The sequence below is a fragment of the Pongo abelii genome, chromosome 4 (assembly GCF_028885655.2).
Source record: "Pongo abelii isolate AG06213 chromosome 4, NHGRI_mPonAbe1-v2.0_pri, whole genome shotgun sequence".
NCBI classification, from domain to species: domain Eukaryota; kingdom Metazoa; phylum Chordata; class Mammalia; order Primates; family Hominidae; genus Pongo; species Pongo abelii.
This window is the reverse complement of record NC_071989.2, coordinates 18,191,854-18,213,262: the sequence shown is the minus strand read 5'-3', so window position 1 is coordinate 18,213,262 and position 21,409 is coordinate 18,191,854. Positions and strand designations below refer to the sequence as shown.

Here is a 21,409-nt window from a genome sequence, read left to right as displayed (position 1 = left end):
AAATAAAGACAAATAGATGCGACTTAATTAAACTAAAAAGCATCCACACAGCAAAAGAAATAATCAGCAGAGTAAACAGACAACCCACAGAGTGGGAGAAAATCTTCACAATCTATCACAGTCCGACAAAGCACTAATATCCAGAACCTACAAGGAACTGAAACAAATCAGCAAGGAAAAAAACAAGCAATCTCATCAAAACATGGGCTAAGAATATAAACAGACAATTCTCAAAAGAATATATACAAATGGCCAAAAACATGAAAAAGTGCTCAGCATCACTAATGATCAGGGAAATCAAAACCACAGTGCAATACCACCTTACTCCTACAAGAATTGTCATAATTAAAAAATCAAAAAATAATAGATGTTGGCGTGGATATGGTGAAAATGGAACACTTTTACACTGCTGGTGGGAATGTAAACTAATACAACCACTATGGAAAACAGTATGAAGACTCCTTAAAGAAGTAAAAAAAAAACTACCATTTGATCCAGCAATCCCACTACTGGGTATCTACCCAGAGGAAAAGAAGTCATTATATGAAAAAGACACTTGCACAGGCATGTTTATAGCAGCACAATTGCAATTGCAAAAATATGGAACAGCCTAAATACCCATCAATTAATGAGTGGATAAAGAAACCATGAGATAGATATATATATGCGTGTGTGTGTGTGTATATATATATATGTGTGTGTGTGTGTGTGTGTGTGTGTATATATAGTGTGTATATATATATATTTCACAGAAATGGTATATATATATACACTCCTGTTATATATTCATATATATACATATATCTTCATATATATTCATATATCTTCATATATACATATATATTCATATATATATTCGTATATATTCATATATATATTCGTATATATTCATATATATTCATATATATTCGTATATATTCATATACATATTCATATATATTCGTATATATTCATATACATATTCATATATATTCATATATATTCATATACATATTCATATATATTCATATATATACATATAAAACGGAATACTACTCAGCCATAAAAAGGAACAAAATAATTACATTCACACCAACCTGGATGGCATTGGAGACCATTACTCTAAATGAAGTAACTCAGGAATGGAAAACCAAACGTGGTATAAATAAGTGGGAGCTAAGCTATGAGGACACAAATACATAAGAATGAGGTAATGGACTCTGGGGATACTGGGGGAAAGGTGGGACAGAGAGGATGGATAAAAGACTCCACATGGGGTACAGTGTACACTGGCTGGGTGATGGCTGCATCACAATCTCAGAAATCACCACTAAAGAACTTATGCATGTAACCAACCACCACCTGTTACCCAAAACTACTGAAATGAAGTTGAAATGCCAAGTCATCACTTATGCACAGCTTCAACTTCAACAGACATTGCCAAATGGTTATGTGTGGTGTTGAGAACATTTGTGCCATTCAACAAAGGCACTGGCCTCTCTGGCTTCCAGGCATTTCTGCCCTACATAGGTTTAGGTGGTACCATATGACTGGACAACAATTAAAAAACAGAAAGTTTTTGTGATATTTACCATTTTTAAGAGTACAAAGTTATTTCTCATTTTTTAATTTTAATTTTAGTTTTTTGCTTTTTATTTTAATTCCCTTGATAGCATATAAGAAGGTTGGGAACTTCATCATCTGCTTATTGGCTGTTTGGGTTTATTAGCCATGAGAATTTCAGCATTGAGGAATTCATATTATTGCCAATTTTTCTATTGCATTGGCAACATTTTCTTAATTGCCATTCATTCTAGATTCTGGATATATATCAATTAACAATTTGTATCTATAAATTATCAATGTCATCTCCTAGTTTTTCATCTTTTTATTTTGTGTAACATACATTTTGTCATAGAGACTATGTTTTTAATTTAAAATATTTAAAGGTTTAAATTTATTTATAATTTATAATTTTCGCTTATTTAAAATAGATTTACTTACCACTCTCATAAATGTGGTCTCATAATTTTGCCTTTTTTCTTACTTTGAGTTGTTTGGTAGAAGTAAAAATTATAATTTGGAATATAGAACACTATTCTCATCCCTAAAGGATTAGACCTGTAGTCAGACACACGTATAAAATGTCTTATATAGTAGATTCATTTTTTTAGAAGTTACTCAACATTAACATTAATAAATAAAAATGTATTTTAAATATCTAAACACACTCCATCATTTATGAAGTCAGTGTGAAGATATTCCAAATAGTGTAGTATCATCTTTAATTTTTTTTCAAAGCATATCAATTCCAGGTTTTCTAGAGCCAAAAGAAGTGGTTCAAAAAAGAAAAGAATGAGCAAAATAATATGTCTTATTATTGTTAGTGAGACTTATATAAAGTCAGAAAAACATTCAGTGAAGATCATTTTATTATTTTATGTGATACTAAGTGGACATTTAAAGTATTTAAAGAATCAACAGAATGAGACTTCTGTGCACAATAATGCTAACTGAAAAATTCAGACCAACCCACCAAACAAAGACACTAAAATATAAGGGTTAATTATCTTTTTAAAAAATCTTCCTAAAAGTAACAACCATCACATAATTATTTACTACACCAAAACCTAGAAGAAGAAATGAATGCAGCCAGACAAGGTCAGTACTCAAAACTTTTTTTGCCTCTGAAAATATATATATATTTTTAATTATGGGAGAAAAATCCTGAGTCATAATTGAATTTTCGTGACGATGCAGGACCAAAGGAAAAACATAAATTCCATGGTCCCCCTGAGATTTGAAATGTTCAAGCAGGAATCCTAATTTATTCCTTTTCTTTAAGCACAAATTCAAAAAAAAATAGATTTCAGAGTAAGTATGAATCACAATTAAACTAGTCCTCTCCCAAAGTTGCAGTCTAGCTTTGAACATCTGAGCAATGATCAGGAATTCTTCAGCCTAGAACTTAAGAGTATTAGAGGAAGGACGTGCTTCAGTGAACAACTGTGCATTGTCTAGAGCAGAAGTTGGCAAACCACAGCCTCTGGCCACATCCAGCCCATCATCTGTTTTTGTAAATAAAATGGTATTTGAACATAGTTGCAACAATCTATTTCCATATTATTTATGGTTACTTCAGCTCCACAGTGGCTGAGTTGAGTAGTTATGGCAAAGACAATATAGCCCACAAGGTCTAAAATATTTACTATGTAGCTCTTTACAGAAAAGGTTTACCCACCCCTGTCTAGAGCACACCTTCTGAGTTACCTTATTCTGATTCTGATATTTTATAGCTCTGTAAGTTATAAATAATTGATAGCAATACTCAAATTCTTGTCTGTAGACATAGAAAGCACCTCTCCCCCATTGTGACTGAAGAGAGTTTTATTTCCATTTGCACATTCATTTCCATATTCCTGATCTTTAAATATGTTTTCTGGATTTCCCTTTGAGCTAGTTAAACATCTTCCCAGTTTCCTAATTAATGAGTTAAATAAAATCCTTAACACGGATTCATTTTTCCATGTGCATGAAGTCATGATTTTAAATATCTTTTGAAAATTATTTTTTAACAGTGCTCTCAAATTGTCACTATTTGAGGTTAAGCTACATGTCTGTATAATAAAGTAATTCTTAGACAGTGTATACTGACTTAATGATGAAATATGTAAGACTGCTAGGCCATTTTGCTATGTTGGGGGCAATTTTTTCCTGTAGTTTCATATTGAACTATTAGAATTCAGCAGACCAAATTGCATCAGACCCGCTAGGATCTGATATGTTGAGATACACAAAGCTATGACTCCACATAAATACAGTCTTGCTATTTGTAGAGCTGCCACACATTTGTGTCCTAAAAACCTGAGAACTCCAATAAAATGTGTTTTACATGATTTCCATCCAAAGTAAAATGTGGTGTGCTTATAATTTTATTTACTGCTTTGTTTAGTCTGGTTTTAAAGGAAAGGTTCTCTGTTTCAACAAGCTCAGTGAGAGCTAAATCTTGCACTTAAGTTTTACACATCCAATGATGAGACACATTTTCCAATGACGTGCTTCTGCTCTGTACATTTCAAAATGCGTTTCTTTACAATTCATATATATCCAGTGCTGTGTGCTAAAGGAAATGATATGCTGAAATAGATGACAACAACTGAGCTATACATGAACATGACTGTGACACACCCAGTTATATCCCCCTGAACACAAACCAATGGTATTGCTGTCTCTACCTCCCCTTAGCTGAATCCCAAATGGACCTGATCCACCCCACGTGAAGGGACGTGTGATAGAAAGGAAGGCAGAATGAAAGAAATATAGTCTAAACTAAATTGGATTAAAATATTTTACTTTTGAACATACTTCCAGGGTTCTTCATGAGGTGTACAGTAACATGTTGCAGGCGGAGTCTAGGCCCCCTCATTTTATGCCTTATGCTGGCTTAAGGCTGGTACCTTGCAGAACTGTAATTACATAATGAATGGTGGTTTCAGAAAGATGATGCTTCAGGTATCATTACATCTTAATGTAATACAGGATGAAGGGGTACAGGAAATGACCAAGATCAAGATTTATTTGATTTCTCTTTTTATTACAAAATTAAAATAAATGTTTTAAAAAGAAAAAATCATTTTTTCATAGCGTAACAATTTAGCCCCAAATAATGTACACCATCTGGTTCCTGAAAGGGAGAAAAAAAAACCAACTTTCTCAATAGTCAAAGCTAAAGTCTGTTATCCAATAATATGTAGAAACAAACAACACTTTAAAGCCATATGTAAAGTTAAAGCAAATAGTGGTCTCAACTATCTGATTCAAGTTTAGCCACAGAGCTCTCAAAAATAAAAATTGATCTGATTCCTATACATAGACCTAAATGTTTTTGTGAATTCTCTCCAGGTGAGCAGTTTCTATGACACTGTACCAGTGGCATCCTATTGTCACAGATATTATTATGCCGAAGGTAGATTGCAGATCTGTGAAATTAGGGTATTACAAGATTTCTACAACTGGAAATCAATACAGGATCAGTACTTCACCTGACCCTTTCTCATCACTAAAGCCACATCATTAGATTGTACATATTTTACTGCATAAGAGCATCTGAGTGTTTGATGTCTTGAATTGCTCAATTTTCCAATAATTTAAATGGACAGATGTCCCACTGTTCTTGATACTCATCCACCAGATTTAAACAGCTTCTTTATTTAAAAAGATTTGTGTCTGCTCTCAAATATAGAGGAATTAGTGTTCCACATGAACACGTTTTGTTTGGTAGGAAATCTACAAGCTCTGCAGAATCTCTGGCACAATTTACAATCAATATAATTTATTAAATTAGAAGGAACACTCTGGCCAGTGTGAATACTGATCTCCAAAATTTGTCTTGTGCAACCTCTCAGTAAAATATATGTGCTTTTAAGTATGTTATATGATTATATGCCATGAATATTAATAACTGTAATACACATAAAATACTTCCAGGTAAAGTTATCATATTTAATATACACATCTACTTTGGCTCTCTCCCCAAACCCCAATAAATAACAGTAAAATTGTAATGTGAATATCATTAAACCACAAAGAAAAATAGAGAGGAGACCACAGCAATAAAATGTTGGAAGCTGAAAAGTACAAGGACTAGGGATAAATGACAGGAAGAGAAATTAAAGCTAAACTAAAGCTAAGTGTGAAAAGTCATTTTATAACATCCTAACTTATGCTGCAAAGTTCCAAAAGACTAAGAAATTTGAGGCACTAGGAATTCATAGAAGTGAGGAAAAAACACAAAACTAAAACTAGAAGCTTTAAAAAATTAGTATGGAACCTATTCAAGAGCTCCTTTCTCTATTCTGACAAAAGATTGATAAATAGGAGCCGAGTGTAACGGCTCATGCCAGTAATCCCAGCACTTTGGGAGGCCAAAGTGGGAGGATCCTTTGAGGCCAAGAGTATAAGGCCAGCCCGCCTAGGCAACACAGCAAGACCCCATCTCTTAACAAACAAACCAAAAAAAAAAAAAATAGCCAAGTGTAGTGGTGTGCATTTGTAGTTCTAGCTACTCGACAGGCTGAGGCAGGATAACAGCTTAAGCCCAGGAGTTTGAGGCTGAAGTGAGCTTTGATTGTGCTGCTGTATTCTAGCCTGGGTGACAGAATGAGACTCTGTCTCTAAAAAGATTGGAAAATAGTAAGATGGTAAACTAAAAAAGGTAGAAGTAGTTGCATCAGAGGAGGGAAAAAAAATGTGAATGATCTTGGTGAACTTCCTGAATCTACACAATGCTTTGTATAAAACTAATACAAATAGAAGAGTTAATATATTTTAATAATTAGACATTACCTTCCCTAATTTGGAGACCACTGGTATAGAAAATGGACTGGAGGAAGTGAATTAAAGGTAAAAGTCCCAGTAGTAAGACCATCATTTAGGGTCAAGAAAAGGCGCTAAATTGCCACTGCACTGGGCCTCAGGTCACTCTCATCAGGAGTGACAGGAGTCACAGCTGGGGTAGCTGCAGCTTCCATGGAAGTGTTCAGGTCACTCAAGAGACAAAGTTCACACTCAAGTTAGACTGGGCCTCCCCAAACCTGGTGAAGAATAATACTGAGTGTATAGCCTTCAACTGTTGTCATCACAGATCAAGAGGGGCCCGAAGATTCCAGCCTGCCTCATCTCTACCTATCTTAGCCTCATCACTATTAACTACATTGAGTCACCTGAAGTCATCTCAATAACCGGACACAATTTCTCTCTGTGTTAGTTGCTCCAAGATCCCTACCCCTCCTATCATTTTTGTTCTTCTACATTCTAAGTTTTAATATTGGGCTCTGAACATCACTACAGCTATTGATTTGAATCATTCCTTGGATGTCCTGTAGGAAGCTCTTTCTCAACATGTACTAGATTGTACTCTAGATGCTCACCAACCTACTTGATAACAATCCCATCTTTCCATTTTCTCATATTTCACTTGGTACCATATTGACACTCTCCTTTCTCTCACATCCCACATTCAATCTGCCAGGAGATTTGGTAGGTTAATCTTAAAATCATATCCATAATCCTCACCACATGTACTGCTTTCATTCTGGACTTTGCAACCACTCTTTCTTTCTTGGATTACTGCCATGGATTTCTAATAAGTCTTTCTAATTTGTCCTTGCCAAACATTCCGCATTCTATTCCCAATACAGCAGCTACAAGGATTCTTAAGCCAGATTGTGTCATTCTTCAACCCAGCCATGGTTCTCCATATCCTGAATCATAATATCATAGCCCTGACAATCATCTACAATGCCTTCTGTATTCATCTTTCCCCTGACAGCTTTCTGGCCCCACCAATCATTGTTTTCGTCAAAGGCAATAGGCATGCTTTAGCCCTAGCTCATTGGCTCTATCTGTACCCATTGCCTGGACCACTCTTCCCCTAATAACCACTTGACTAGCTTCTTTAATTACTTCAAACTCTTTCTCAAATAACACCTACTGAGGAGATCCTTCCTGACCATCTTATACAATTTTTGCATCCTGACAACAGTTTCTCCACAGCACTCACAATCCCATATTCTGTTCAATGTCTTTCTTTATTTTTTAACACTTATCCCCTTCTAACATACCAAATAATTTACTTATGTATGCCTACTAAACCTTTTATTTACTTGGCATCCTTGTCATTCAGTGTTTCTTTCCTTCTGTTAGTGTATAAGCTCTACAAGGCAGGAATTTTTGTCTTGCTCAACAATATTCTCAATTACCTAGAGCAATTCTGGGCACATAGTAAACACTCAAAAAGTAATTTCTAAAAGGATGAATTAGTGTTACAATAGTATAAGGTAATAGAATAAAATATGTAAAACTAATGTGGTGATTGTAAAAACCGATCTGGGGATTCCAGTAAATCAGAAGTTTAGGAATGTTTCAGTTTAATAAGGGAGAGATGGGATAAGAGAGCTCCTCATTTATGGACCAACTATTTTTAAAAATGGGCTCACCTGGCAGGTAGAATCATGGATAAAATCTGCTACTCCAGGATTCCCTATCTTGTCTTAATATTTGGTTGCCATGCAACCTAAGCCAACTGAGTGTTTTTTAAAGGGCTAACATATTGTACATGTTCCAAGTTTTCTATGGTGAAGAGGAATTTAGGAAATTACTTGTCATACATAAAAACACGCTTATTTTAAAAAATCAAGCAACCTACAAGTAAATGGAGTAAAAAGTGAAAAATCCCCCTTTCATTTCTCCTCTCTCAATACTACTGCCTTTGCAGATGAAATTACTGTCAAACAGCTTGATATGTGTTATTGCAGACTATTTTCTAGGTGAACTGAGCATTTAAGCCAAAAACAACTAAGCCTGAAAACAGATTCTAAAATCCTCTTAAAATGGTATTATTGATTCCCCACTGGTTAAACATATTTTACTCTTAAAGTTTTAAAATTAAATATTAATGACAAAGGTAATTAAATCTTGAATAGTGATAATTCTGTATTAAAGAAAAATTCTCATATTTTATGTTTTTAGTTTATGTAGCTTTTAAGACACTTTTTCTTATTATGGTAGCAGATTAGTTTGTAATTTAAACTTAATATGAATATATAAGTAATTGTTTTATACTCACAATTTTTAACTTGAAATTCCACTAGGCTTACAAAACAATCAGACCTTTAAAATAATTGGAGTCAGCCAAGGCATAAGTTTAATTTTCTAGATTTCCAATAATTATTTTTAAATGTGGGAATTTTGTTTTAATTTTGGATGAGGAAAATGATACCCATTAAAATAAGAATCAAATGTACTAAAATTATAAAAGATTTTAAAAATAGTAAAATATGTCATATATTTGAATCCTTTTGTAAAACTGCCTTTAATATAATCATTAAAATGTATTAGCTTTACCAAGGAAATAATCAGATATGTAGTGAAAAGCTAAATGATAAATCAGAGTTTTAAGAGTTTTACATTTTAATTTTAGTAAATGGAATATTAATATAAAAAATAAAGCAGCTCTAAGCTAATTTTTGTGCACAATAATACCCACAAGGACATCTAATTTATTTATTTTTTAAAGTTCACATTGACATAAATGAGTTAAAAAGTTGTTGGAGACATGGTAATTTTGAATAGTCAGTAAGAGGAATAGCTCAACAAAACATTTTTATTGGCATTCCCTTCAACTATCTCTCTTTCACCTGCCTCCTGGAATCATCTTCCAAATACACTGCTTGCACCTAAGTCTTGACTCAGGCTCTGCTAAGAGTGAAAGGCAAATATGGGACAGAGCATCACAGTACTCTCAAGAAGAAGACTTCCACTTCCAACCCAGCCGAAGGAACAGTGACTGGATTTACACAATTACCTGAAACAACGAAAAGCTGAAAAGAACAAGTTTTCAATAAACATCAGACAATGAAAGACAGTACTCCCTGAAAGACAAGAAATAAAGAAAATGAGCTGTACAATTTCCCTAGTTTACAGTTTGGAAAAAAGTTTTCAGCTGAAGTTCAGGAGGGGCCAAGGCTAGTAGCATTTTTTTTTTTTTTTTTTTTTTTTTAGTTTATGCTGTTTCTTTCTTTGGATAGATAAACTTCCACTACTGTTCTAACGATGCGATTTTTAAATGAGAAAAACTCTGGTCATAACGTTTCTCCTCTCCCACAGCCCCCCAACTTGGTGAGGTGTCATTTACAATTAAAAATTGTATGTATTTAAAATGTACTGGCAGGGCATGGTGGCTCACACCTGTAATCCCAGCACTTTGGGAGGCCAAGGCAGACGGATCACTAGCTCAGGAGATCGAGACCAGGCCATCCCGGCTAACACGGTGAAACCCCGTCTCTACTAAAAATACAAAAAATTAGCCTGGCGTGGTGGCGGGCATCTGTAGCCATTCTTGGCACCCTTGAGCAAAGAAAGATCAAAGAATCATAGATCGATAGATTCATCTTTTATCTCTAGGTTCTGTTTCATTGATCTCTATATCTGTTCTTTCCTGCCAGTAACATATTGTTTTGATAACTTTGTAATACATTTTGAAATCAGGAAGCATGACGTCTGTTGCTTTGTTCTTGCTCAAGATTGTTTTGGCTATTTGGGGTCCTCTGTGGTTCCACATTAATGTTGGCATTGGTTTTGTCTTTCTGTAAAAACATAATTGGGATTTTGGTAGGGATTGTGTTGAATGTATACATCACTTTGGGTAGTATGAATAGACATTTTAATAATATTAAGACTTCCAACCCCTGAACAAGGAATAATTTTTCCATTTCTCTGTATCTTCTTCAATTTCCTTCATCAATTATTTATAATTTTTAGTATACAAACTTTTCACCTCTTAAGTTCATTTCCAAGTGTTTTATTCTTTTTGTGATTATTATGAGATTGCTTTCCAAATTTCCTTTCAGATAGTGTATTATTTTTGTATAGAAACACAATTTTTATACATTCATTTTGTATCCTGCAACTTTAGTGAACTGGTTTATTAGTTATTACAGGGTTTTTTGTTGTGTTGCAGGGCTTTCTCTTCTTTTTTACCCACAAAGATACCTTTTTTATTTTTTTTAAGAGCAATTGAAATCTACTCTTCAGGGTTTTCTGTGGTCATGTTGTCTGCAAATGGATATAATTTTACTTCTTCCTTTTTTATTGGAATACCTTTTTTTTTCTTTTCTACTTATTCTGGCTAGGACTTCCAGAAATAAGTAGAATAAAAGTGATTAGAGTGGGCCTCCTTATCTTTTTCTTGATCTTAGGAGAAAAGTTTTCTACTTTTCACTATTGAGTATGATGTTAACTGTGGGCTTAGAGTATATGGCCTCTATTGTGTTGAGGTAAGTTTCTTCTATACCTATTTTGTTAAGAGTTTCAATCATGAATAGATAATTGAGTTTTGTCAAATGCCCTCTCTGTATCTATCGAGATGATTTTTTTTTCATTTTGTTAATGTGGAATAGCATGCATATGCTGATCATTCTTGCATCCCATGGATAAATTATGCTTGGCCATGCTGTGAGATTATTTTATTGTACTACTGAATATAGTTTGCTAGTATTTTATTAAGAATGTTTGCATCTATGTTTATCATGGATGTTGACCTGTAGGGTTTTTTTCCTTATACTGTCTTTGTCTGGTTTTTTATTAGGTTGGTTTAAAATTAATGGCAAAAACTACAATTACTTTTACACCAACCTAACACATTATGACATTGGCCTTATAGAATGAGTTTTAAAGTGTTCCCTTTTTAAATTAATGGAGTAGTTTAAAGAGGATTTATATGAATGCTTCTTTGAATATTTGGTAGAGTCAATCTGTGAAGCCATCTGGTCCTAGGTGTTTCTTTTTTGGGGGATTTTCCTATTGCTGATTAAATCTCTTTATTTGTTATCAGTCTGTTAGGGCTGTTTCCTATTGATTCAGTTGTGGCAGGTTGTGTGTTTCTAGGCGTTTATCTATGACTTCTTGGTTATCCAGTTGGTTGGCATATAATTGCTCATAGTAGTCCCTTAAGACCCATTTTAATTATGAGGCATGTATTGTAATGTTTCCTCTTTCATTTTTGATTCTATTATTTGACTCCATTCTCTCTTATTTTAGGTGGTCTAGCTAAAGGTTTTTCAATTGTTTTTTCTTTTCAAAAAAACAACTGCTTAAAAAATTTTCAACAAAATATCAGCAAACTGAATTTACCAATACATTAAAAAGATAATTCATCATGACAAAGTGGGATTTATTCTTGGAATACAAGGATGGTTCAACAAATGCAAATCAATCAATGTGATACATCATATCAACAAAATGAGGAACAAAGACCATATGATTATTTTAATTGAAGCTGAAAAACTATTTGCTAAAATTTAACATTCTTTCATGATAAAAACTCTTAAAAAACTGGGTATAGATAGAACATACTCAACATAATAAAAGCCATATATGGCAGACCCACAGCTAGTTTCATACTGAATGGAGAAAAACTGAAAGCCTTTCCTCTGAGATCTGAAACTTGACAAGGACGTCCACTGTCACCACTGTTATTCAGCAAAGTACTGGAAGTCCTAACTAAAGCAATCAGACAAAAGAAAGATATAACTCACATTCAGATTGGAAAGAAAGTCAAATTTTTCTCGTTTGCAGATGATATGATCTCATATTTGGAAAAACCTAAAGACTACACAAAAAATTATCAAAGCTAATAAACAAATTTAAGTAAAGTTGCAGGATACCAAATCAACATGATAAAATCAGTACCATTTCTATATACCAACAGTGACCAAACTGAAAAAGAAATTTAAAATGTAGTGCCATTTACAATAGTCACAAATAAAATTCCACACCTGGGAACTGACTTAGCCAAAGAGTTAAAAGATCTCTATCATAAAAACTATAAAACACTGATGAAAGAAATTGAAGAGGACACCAAAAAATGGACAGATATTCATGTTCATGGATTGGAAGAATCAATATTGTCTAAGGGTTCAACGCAATCTCTATCAAAATTCCAATGGTATTCTTCACAGAAATAGAAAAAACAATCCTAAATTTTATATAGAACCACAAAAGACCCAGAATAGCCAAAGCTATCCTAAGCAAGAGGAACAAAACTGGAGCAATCCCATTACCTGATTTCAAATTATACTACAGAACTATAGTAACCAAAACACCATGGTAATGGCGTAAACACAGACATATGGACCAATGGAACAGAATAGAGAACACAAAAGCAAATCCAAACACCTACAGTGAAATAATTTTCAACCGAGTTACCAAGAATATACACTGGGGAAAAGACAGTCTCTTCAATAAACGGAGCTGGGAAAACTGAATATCCATTTGCAGAAGAATGAAACTAGACCCCTATATCTCACTACATACAAAAATTAAATCAAAATCTATTAAATATTTAAATCTAAGACCTCAAACTATAAAACTACTCAAGAAAACATTTGAGACACTCTCTAGAACATCGGAGTGGGCAAAAATTTCTTGAGCAATACCCCACAAGCACAGGCAACCAAAGCAAAAATAAACAAACGGTATCACATCAAGTTAAAAAGCTTCTGCACAGAAAAAATAATAATAAAAAAACAGCAAAGAGACAAACCACAAAATGAGAGAATATATATTTGCAAACTACTCGTTTGACAATGGTATAATAACCAGAATATATAAGAATCTCAAACAACTCTATAGGAAAAAAATTAATAACCTGTTTTAAAACTCGGCAAGATTTGAGTAGACATTTCTCAAAAGAAGACATATAAATGACAAAGAGACATAGATAAAGGTGATTAACATCATTAATCATTAGAGAAATACAAATCAAAACTTCAATGAGATATTATCTCACCCCCAATTAAAAGGGCTTATATCCAAAAGACAGGCAATAACAAGTGCTGGCAAGAATGTGGAGAAAAGGGAAACCTCATACACTGTTGGTGGGAATGTAAATTATTACAACCACTGTGGAGAACAGCTTGCATGTTCTTCAAAAAATTAAAAATAGAACTACCATATGATCCATCAATCCCACTACTGGGTTTATACCCAAAACCTAGGGAATAAATATATGAAGGAAATAGCTGCACCCCATGTTTGTTGCAGTTATGTTCACAATAGCTAAGATTTGAATGCAACCTAAGTGTTCATCAACAGATGAATGGATAAAGAGAATGTCGTGCATATACACAATGGAGTACCATAAAAAAAGAATGAGATTCAGTCATTTGCAACAACATGGATGGAACCAGAGGTCATTATGTTAAGTGAAATAAGCTGGGCACAGAAAGATAAACACTGCATGTTCTCACTTACTTGTGAGATCTAAAAATAAAAACAATTGAACCCATGGATATAGAGTAGAAGGATGGTTACCACAGGCTGGGAATGGTAGTGGGTGAGGGGTGACAAAGAAGTGGGGATGATTAATGGGTACAAAAAAAATGTTAGAAGAAATGAATGAGGCCCTGTATTTGAAAGCACAACAGGGTGACTAGAGTCAATAATAATTAAATTGTACATTTTTAAATAACTCAAAGAATATAATTGGATTGTTTTTAACACAAAGGAAAAATGTTTGAGGGGATGGATACCCCATCTTCCATGATGTGATTGTTACACATTGGATGTCTGTATCAAAACATCTCATGTACCCCATAAATATATACAACTAGAATGTACCTACAAAATATAAAAATTGAAAATTAAAAAAAAAGATTTTGCTGATTTTTTCCTGTAGTTTCTCATTCTCTACTTGATTTATTTCTGCTTTAATTTTTATTATTTTCTTCCTTCTCCTAACTTCGGGCTTAGCTTTTGCTTCTTTTTCTAATTCTTTGAAGTATAAAGTTAATTTTACCTGAGATATTTCTCCTTTATTAATGCAGTGGTTTACCACAATAAATTTTCCTGTTAGTACTGTTTTTGTTGCATCCCATAGCTATTGGTATGTTGTATTATTTTTGTTTATCTCAAAAATATTATGTAAGATTTTTGTTTATCCCTTTTGATTTCCTCTTTGATCCAATGGCTATTCAATAGTGTGTTGTTTAGTTTCCTGGTATTTGTAAATGTTTCTGTTTTCTTGCTGTTTTTGGTTTCTAGTTTCATTTCACTGTGTTCAGAAAAGATACTTGGCATGATTTTGATCTTCTTAAATTTGTTAAGGCTTGTTTTATGATCTAACCCATGTTCTATCCCAGAGAATGCTCTACGTGCATTTGAGAAGAATGAGTGCCCATCTCCTGTTGGGTAGAAAGTTCTGTATATATCTGTTAGGTCCATTTGGTATACTGTTGTTCAAGGCAGCTGTTTCTTTATTGATTTTCTGTCTGGATGTTCTATTCAATATTTTAAGTGTGATATTGAGATCCTCTACATTTATTGTTTCGCTGTTGATTTCTATCTTCAGATTTGGCAGTATTTGCTTTATATACAAGTGCTCTGATGTTGAGTGTTTATATATTTATAACTGTTATATCTTCCTATTGAATTGACCCTTTTATCATTTCATAATGACATTAGTCTTTAGAGATCATTTTGTACTTTACATATATCGTTTATGATGTAAGTATAGCCACTTTTGTTTTCTTTGTTTACCATTTACGTGAAATAGCTTTCTTATCCTCTTACTTTCAGCTGCTTCAAGTCTTTAATCTAAAGTGAGTCTCTTGTAAATGGCATATCACTGGATATTGTATTTTGTTTAATTCATTCATCTAAGCTGTCCCATTTGATTGGTGAATTTAATCCATTTACATTTATGGTTATTATTAATATGTGAGAACTTAGTACTGCCATTTTGTTGTTTTCTATTTTGTGGTTGTTTTCTCATTCTTTTCCTCTGTTGCCATATGTCCTTGTTATTTGATAATTTTTTTAGTAATTTGCTTTCGTCCTTTTTCTTCTTTGTGTATTAGAGACTTTTCTCCTGTGATCAGCTCAAAGCTTGCATAAAATAGCTTGTAGCTGTAATTCTCTGTTTTAAGTATATAAAACACTGCACTTTTACTCCCACACATACACACAATTTATGTTCTTGTAGTCAGAGTTTCTTTTTATATTGTGTATCTATAAACAAATTTTTATCTTTTAACTTTTATAATAGAGTTGAAACTAAATTACACACTACCATTACAGTGTTACATTAATCTACATATTTCTGCATATTTCTGCATATTTACCTTCATCAATGAAATTTATGCTTTCATATTCTTTTCTTTTGCTGTTCAGCACATTTTCATTTCAATTTGAAGAATCCCCTTAAGTATTTTTTGTAAGGCAGGTACAATGCTAAAAAACTCCTTCAGTGATTGTTTGGATGGGGAAAACTTAATCTCTCCTTAATTTTTAAAAGATGGTTTTGCTAGGTTTTTTCTCTTCTCTTGCTAATTTCAAAATTCTCTTTGTCCTCAAGTTTGGCTACTTAATTTTATATATCTATCTATCTATATATATATATATATCTATAGATAGGTAGATAGATAGATAGATAGATAGATAGATAGATAAAGGTGTAGTCTTCTTTGACTTGACCCTTGTATTAGTCTGTTTTCGTGCTGCTGATAAAGACATACCCAAGACTGGGTGATTTACCAAAAAAAAGAGCTTTAATGAACTTATAGTTCCACATGGCTGTAGAGGCTCACAATCATGGCAGAAGGCAAGAATGAGCAAGACATATCTTGTGAGGATGGCAGCAGGCAAAGAGAGAGCTTGTGCAAGGAAACTCCCCTTTTTTAAATTATCAGATCTTGTGAGACTTATTCACTATCATGAGAACAGCACAGGAAAGACCTGCCCGCATGATTCAATTACCTCCCACTGGGTCCTTCACACAGTACACGGGAATTCAAGATGACATTTGGGTGGGGACATAGCCAAACTGCATCATCCCACCCCGGGCCCCTCCCAAATCTCATGTCCTCACATTTCAACAACAATCATGCCTTCTCAACAGTTCCCTAAAGTCTTAACTCATTTCAGCATTAGTTCAAAAGTCCACAGTCCAAAGTCTCAGCTGAAACAAGGCACGTCCCTTCCACCTATGAGCCTGTAAAATCAAAAACAAGTTAGTTACTTCCTAGATACAATGGTGTTACAGGCATTGGGTAAATACAGTCATCCCAAATGGGAGAAATTGGCCAAAACAAAGGGGTTCCAGGCCCCATGCAAGTCTGAAATCCAGCAAGGCAGTCAAATCTTAAAGTTCCAAAATCTCATTTGACTTCATACCTCATATCCAGGCCATGCTGATGCAAGAGGTGGGTTCCCATGGTCTTGGGCGGCTCTGCCCCTGTTCACTATGCAGGGTACATCCTCCCTCCTGGCTGCTTTCATGGGTTGGCATTTAGTGTCTACAGCTTTTCCAGGCACAATGTGCAAGCTGTCAATGGGTCTACAGTTCCAGAGTCAGAAGGATAGAAGCCCTCTTCTCACAGCTCCACTAGGCAATTCACCAGTAGGGACTCTGTGTGGGGGCTGTGACCCCACATTTCCCTTCCACACTGCCTTAGAAGAGGTTCCCCATGACAGCCCCACTCCTGCAGCAAACTTCTGCATGGACATCCAGGTGTTTCCATACATTCTCTGAAATCTAAGTGGAGGTTCCCAAACCTCAATTCTTTACTTCTGTGCACTCTCAGGCTCAATGCCACACAGACGCTACCAAGGCTTAAGGCTTGCACCCTCTGAAGCCCTGGCCTGAGCACTATGTTGGCCCCTTTCAGCCATGGCTGAAGCAGCTGGGATGCAGGGCACCAAGTCCCTAGGCTGCACACAGCATGGGGACCCTGAGCCTGGCACACAAAACCACTTTTTCCTCTGAGGCCTCCAGGCCTATGATGGGAGAGACTGCCAGGAAGACCTCTGACATGCCCTGGAGACATTCTCCCATTTGTCTTGGGGATTAACATTTGGCTCCTCCTTAATTATGCAATTCTCTTTCTGCAGCCAGTTTGAATTTATCCTCAGAAAATCGGATTTTCTTTTCTATCACATTGTCAGGCTGCAAATTTTTCAAACTTTTATGCTCTGCTTCCCTTTTAAAACAGAATGCCTTTAACAGCACACAAGTCACCTCTTAAATGTTTTGCTGCTTAGAAATTTCTTCTTCCAGATACCCTAAATCATCTCTCTCTAGTTCAAAGTTCCACAAATCTCTAGGGCAGGGGCAAAATGTTGCCAGTCCCTTTGCTAAAACAGCAAGAGTCACCTTTACTCCAGTTCCCAACAAGTTCCTCATCTCCATCTGAGACCATCTCAGCCTGGACTTTATTGTCCATATCACTATCAGCATTTTGGGCAAAGCCATTCAACAAGTTCTAGGAAGTTCCAAACTTTCCCACATTTTCCTGTCTTTTTCTGAGCCCTCTAAACTGTTCCAATCTCTGCCTGTTATCCAGTTCCAAAGTCACTTCCACATTTGCAAGTATCTTTTCAGCAGTGCCCCACTCTACTGGTACTAATTTACTGTATTAGTCTGTTTTCACACTGCTGATAAAGACATATCTGAGACCGGGCAATTTACAAAAGGAAGAGGTTTAATGGACTTACAGTTCCACATGGCTGGGGAGGCCTCACAATCATGGTGGAAGGCAAGGAGGATCAAGTCACATTTTACATGGATGGTGGGTGGTAGGTAAAGAGAGAGCTTGTGCAGGAGAACATCTCTTTTTAAAACCATCAGATCTCATGAGACTTATTCACTATCACAAAAACAGCATGGGAAAGATCTGCTCCCACAATTCAATTACCTCCCACTGGGTCCCTCCCACAACACATGAGAATTCAGAATGAGATTTGGGTGGGGACACAGCCAAACTAAATCAACCCTGTTTGGAAATCTTTCAGCTTCCTCAATCTGGATGTCCATTTCTCCCCCAACAAATTTGGGAAGTTTTTAGTCATTTTTTAAAGAAGTTTCTTCTTCTTTCTCTCTTTCTCTTCTCCTTCTGATATTCCCAAAATGCATATATTCGTTTCTTTTACAGCATCCTAAAAATCACATAGAACTGTCTTCACTCTTCTTGTTTCTATATTTTTCCTCCTCTGACTGGATAATTTCCAATGAACCATCTTTGAGTTTGTAGGTTCATTCTTCTGCTTGATTGAGTCTGATGTTCAAGCTCTATGTTTCATTTTTTAACTTCATTCATTGTATTACTCAACTCTAGAATTTCTGTTTGGTTCTTTTTTATGATTTCTATCTCTGTTGAACTTCTAAGTTTGTTCATGCATTGTTTTCCTGATATGGTTGTGTTGACTGTCTGCCTGTTTGTTTTATAGCTCACCGAGCCTTTTTAAAACAATTATTTTGAATCTTTGCTTACATAATTTGTATATATCCATTTCTTTGCAGTTGGGTACCAGAAAATTATTGTTTTCCTTCAGTGGTTTCAAGTTTCCCTGATTTGTTTGTTTTCCTTGCATTGATATCTGCACATTTAGGAGAGCATTTACCTCCTCCAGGATTTATGGATTGGTTTTGGTGAGGAAAGATCTTCACCTACAGTGGGTGCAGGGGTGTTAGCTGAGTAGGGTGAAGTGGTTCTGGCTCTGGACATACTGATATAGTCTACTTAGCTCCATCAGCTGAGGTCAGAAGACCACTGGGTTCCTCAGCAGTCAAGGCTGTGGATGTCCATGACAGCTGTGAATGTTGTTGAGGCTCTCAGCGGAGAAGGCTGCTGGGGTTCACCTGTTCTCTATTTCTCCCATAAGTGGAAATTTATGGCTAAGGGTATATTTCTTAGTGCCAGATCTGACACACAGGAATGCTCATGGCAGTGGTCTTGCCAGTTTGTGATGTACAGACACTCACAGGATGGCTGCAAAACCAAGGTACAGAGCATGGGCTCATATGGAATAATTATGACTCCAGGGCCCAGGGCACAGGTGCCCTCACTGTAGTGGTGGCTCTGGTGTTTGAAGCAGACATGATAGGATTCTCATTGGTGGAAGCAGTGAGGATTCTCCAGTGACCATGAGGGTTACTGAGGTCCTCAGCAGTGAAGGCTGCTGGGGTCCACTGAAGAGCAGGCCACTGAGGACCCGAGTGGTACCCATGTTGTGACTGACACTTAACAGCTCCTGCAGCTCTTCTTTGTTCCTAGCTGTCTCCACACATCCCAGATATACTGAGCATGCTGATCTTTCCAGCAATCTGGGTGCAGTGAAACTGAAGCAGGTCATTAGAGAAGTAACCTGAAAAGATAGGGTAGCTGGTAGGTCACCTGCTATACTTTTTCTCCATGAGGAAAACTTCTGGGCCAAGGAGAATCTTTTTGGCATAAGCCATGTTGACATGGAAGATGGAATGATGCAGGCAGAATGAAACTGTATTCCCTATCCTTTCTGTGGAGTTAGTCTCTGTTATTTTATTCTACTGTGTTGCCACAGTGTCCTAATTTGGCTGCTGAGCTCTCTCGGGGCTATTTTAATTCATGGGGAGCTAATTCGTTTTTATAGGGGACAAAGACTGGGATCTTTTACTCTGCCATCTTGCTGATATCACGTCATAATGTTTTTTTAGTGATTTTTCAGAGAAGGAATTCTAAATGTATAAATATTGCTTTCAGAATTTTTCTCTATCTCAGTCCAGGTGGTTACTTCCATGTCCATGTCTCCACGTCCTCTAAGCATGAAAGGGAAAGTCATAACTTCCACAAACCCAGAGAAACAAAGCAAAATGACTCAGGCCTAACTACAGGAGTTGGTCAGGGCTTACATTTCTCCTAATTATCTATACTTCTATCTCTGAGCCTTCCCTGCCTCTCCTGATTTTCCCAACTCACTTTCACCTTTCCTCTAGCAACTGTAACTTACTTCAAACCTATGTTGACCCCAAGTCATCCACAGTCTCTTTTAATCTTGATTTCTGGCAAACACCACTCTCACCAAGCAGTTTTAAATAATAGGCTTTCATTAAAGATTCAAAAAGTAACAGTACAGTGTTACATAGAAGCCTAACAGAACTTAAAACATAAAATTGAGCATTTCATATCCCTTTGTCTAAAGCCATTCACACTACAGGGAGTTTCTCACTTCCAGAACCCTGCCCTATCTCCTCTATCTCTTTACAACTTCAGCTTCTTTCACTTATTCCCTTTCTCAACTAATGCCAGAGTAAGCACAAATTTCTTCTCAATTTATTAAGCAGAGCAACGCACACACACGCAAGCATGCACGCACACACACATGCACACACACAACCATAGATATTTTTGCTAAAATTAATAAAATGATACTTGGCTACCCAGTTAGGCTAAAAAGTTAGTATACGTGGGAGGAGATATTTTTACAGCTAAGCTGGGAAAGCACATAAAGTCACAAAGGTCCCTCCCCTACAAGATATGTTCTAGCCTTCAACATGTAAAAATGAGCTCTATGTTGGGTGGAAAGAAAATCTTGTAGTAATTATACCTCTGAGTAAACAATTGAGATACTCTCTTCAGAACATTCTTTATCTGGAAAGAAGTTTCTCCTAGCTGGTCACTACGTTTAGGTTTTCTGAAATTCTAGGGAAATACCTGATACATGGAGGGTCCGCAGCAAATCGCAGATGAATTTGAAAAGGGTGTAGTCTGGGTTTTCTGCAGTCCACTTATGTTTTATTTTTATCAATTTCATTTGAAAATATTGATTTTATGTCTGAGAATTATGGTCACTGCTCAGAAAGATAACTGGATCATCCATCTATTTTGAAAAGTTTTGACTTACAGACCTAAATAATTTCACTGCAGCAGTAAAACCATCATGCTTCTATGAGGGAAAATCTAGGTTGAAATAGAGAATATTAGCCATGAGAGGGAACGAATGTAAGATATTTAAGCATGAAAGGGAAAGTAATAACTTCCACAAACCCAGAGCAGAAAATAGGCCATCTGTCCACACACTCTGCCACTCAGATCCTCTGTGGGCTTGGGCCACTGAG

General features: G+C 35.6%; 1 long non-coding RNA gene across 5 annotated transcripts in view; it reads right to left on the bottom strand.

Moving 5' to 3' along the window:
- Window positions 1-1,632: 1,632 nt before the first annotated feature.
- LOC129059346 (uncharacterized) overlaps window positions 1,633-21,409 on the bottom strand; it is an 83,466-nt gene continuing 63,689 nt past the window's right edge. For all 5 annotated transcript variants that reach the window (XR_008525162.2, XR_010139928.1, XR_008525160.1 and 2 more), the window contains one exon: window positions 1,633-4,445. This is a non-coding gene — a long non-coding RNA (uncharacterized LOC129059346). The remainder of the gene's footprint in view (window positions 4,446-21,409) is intronic.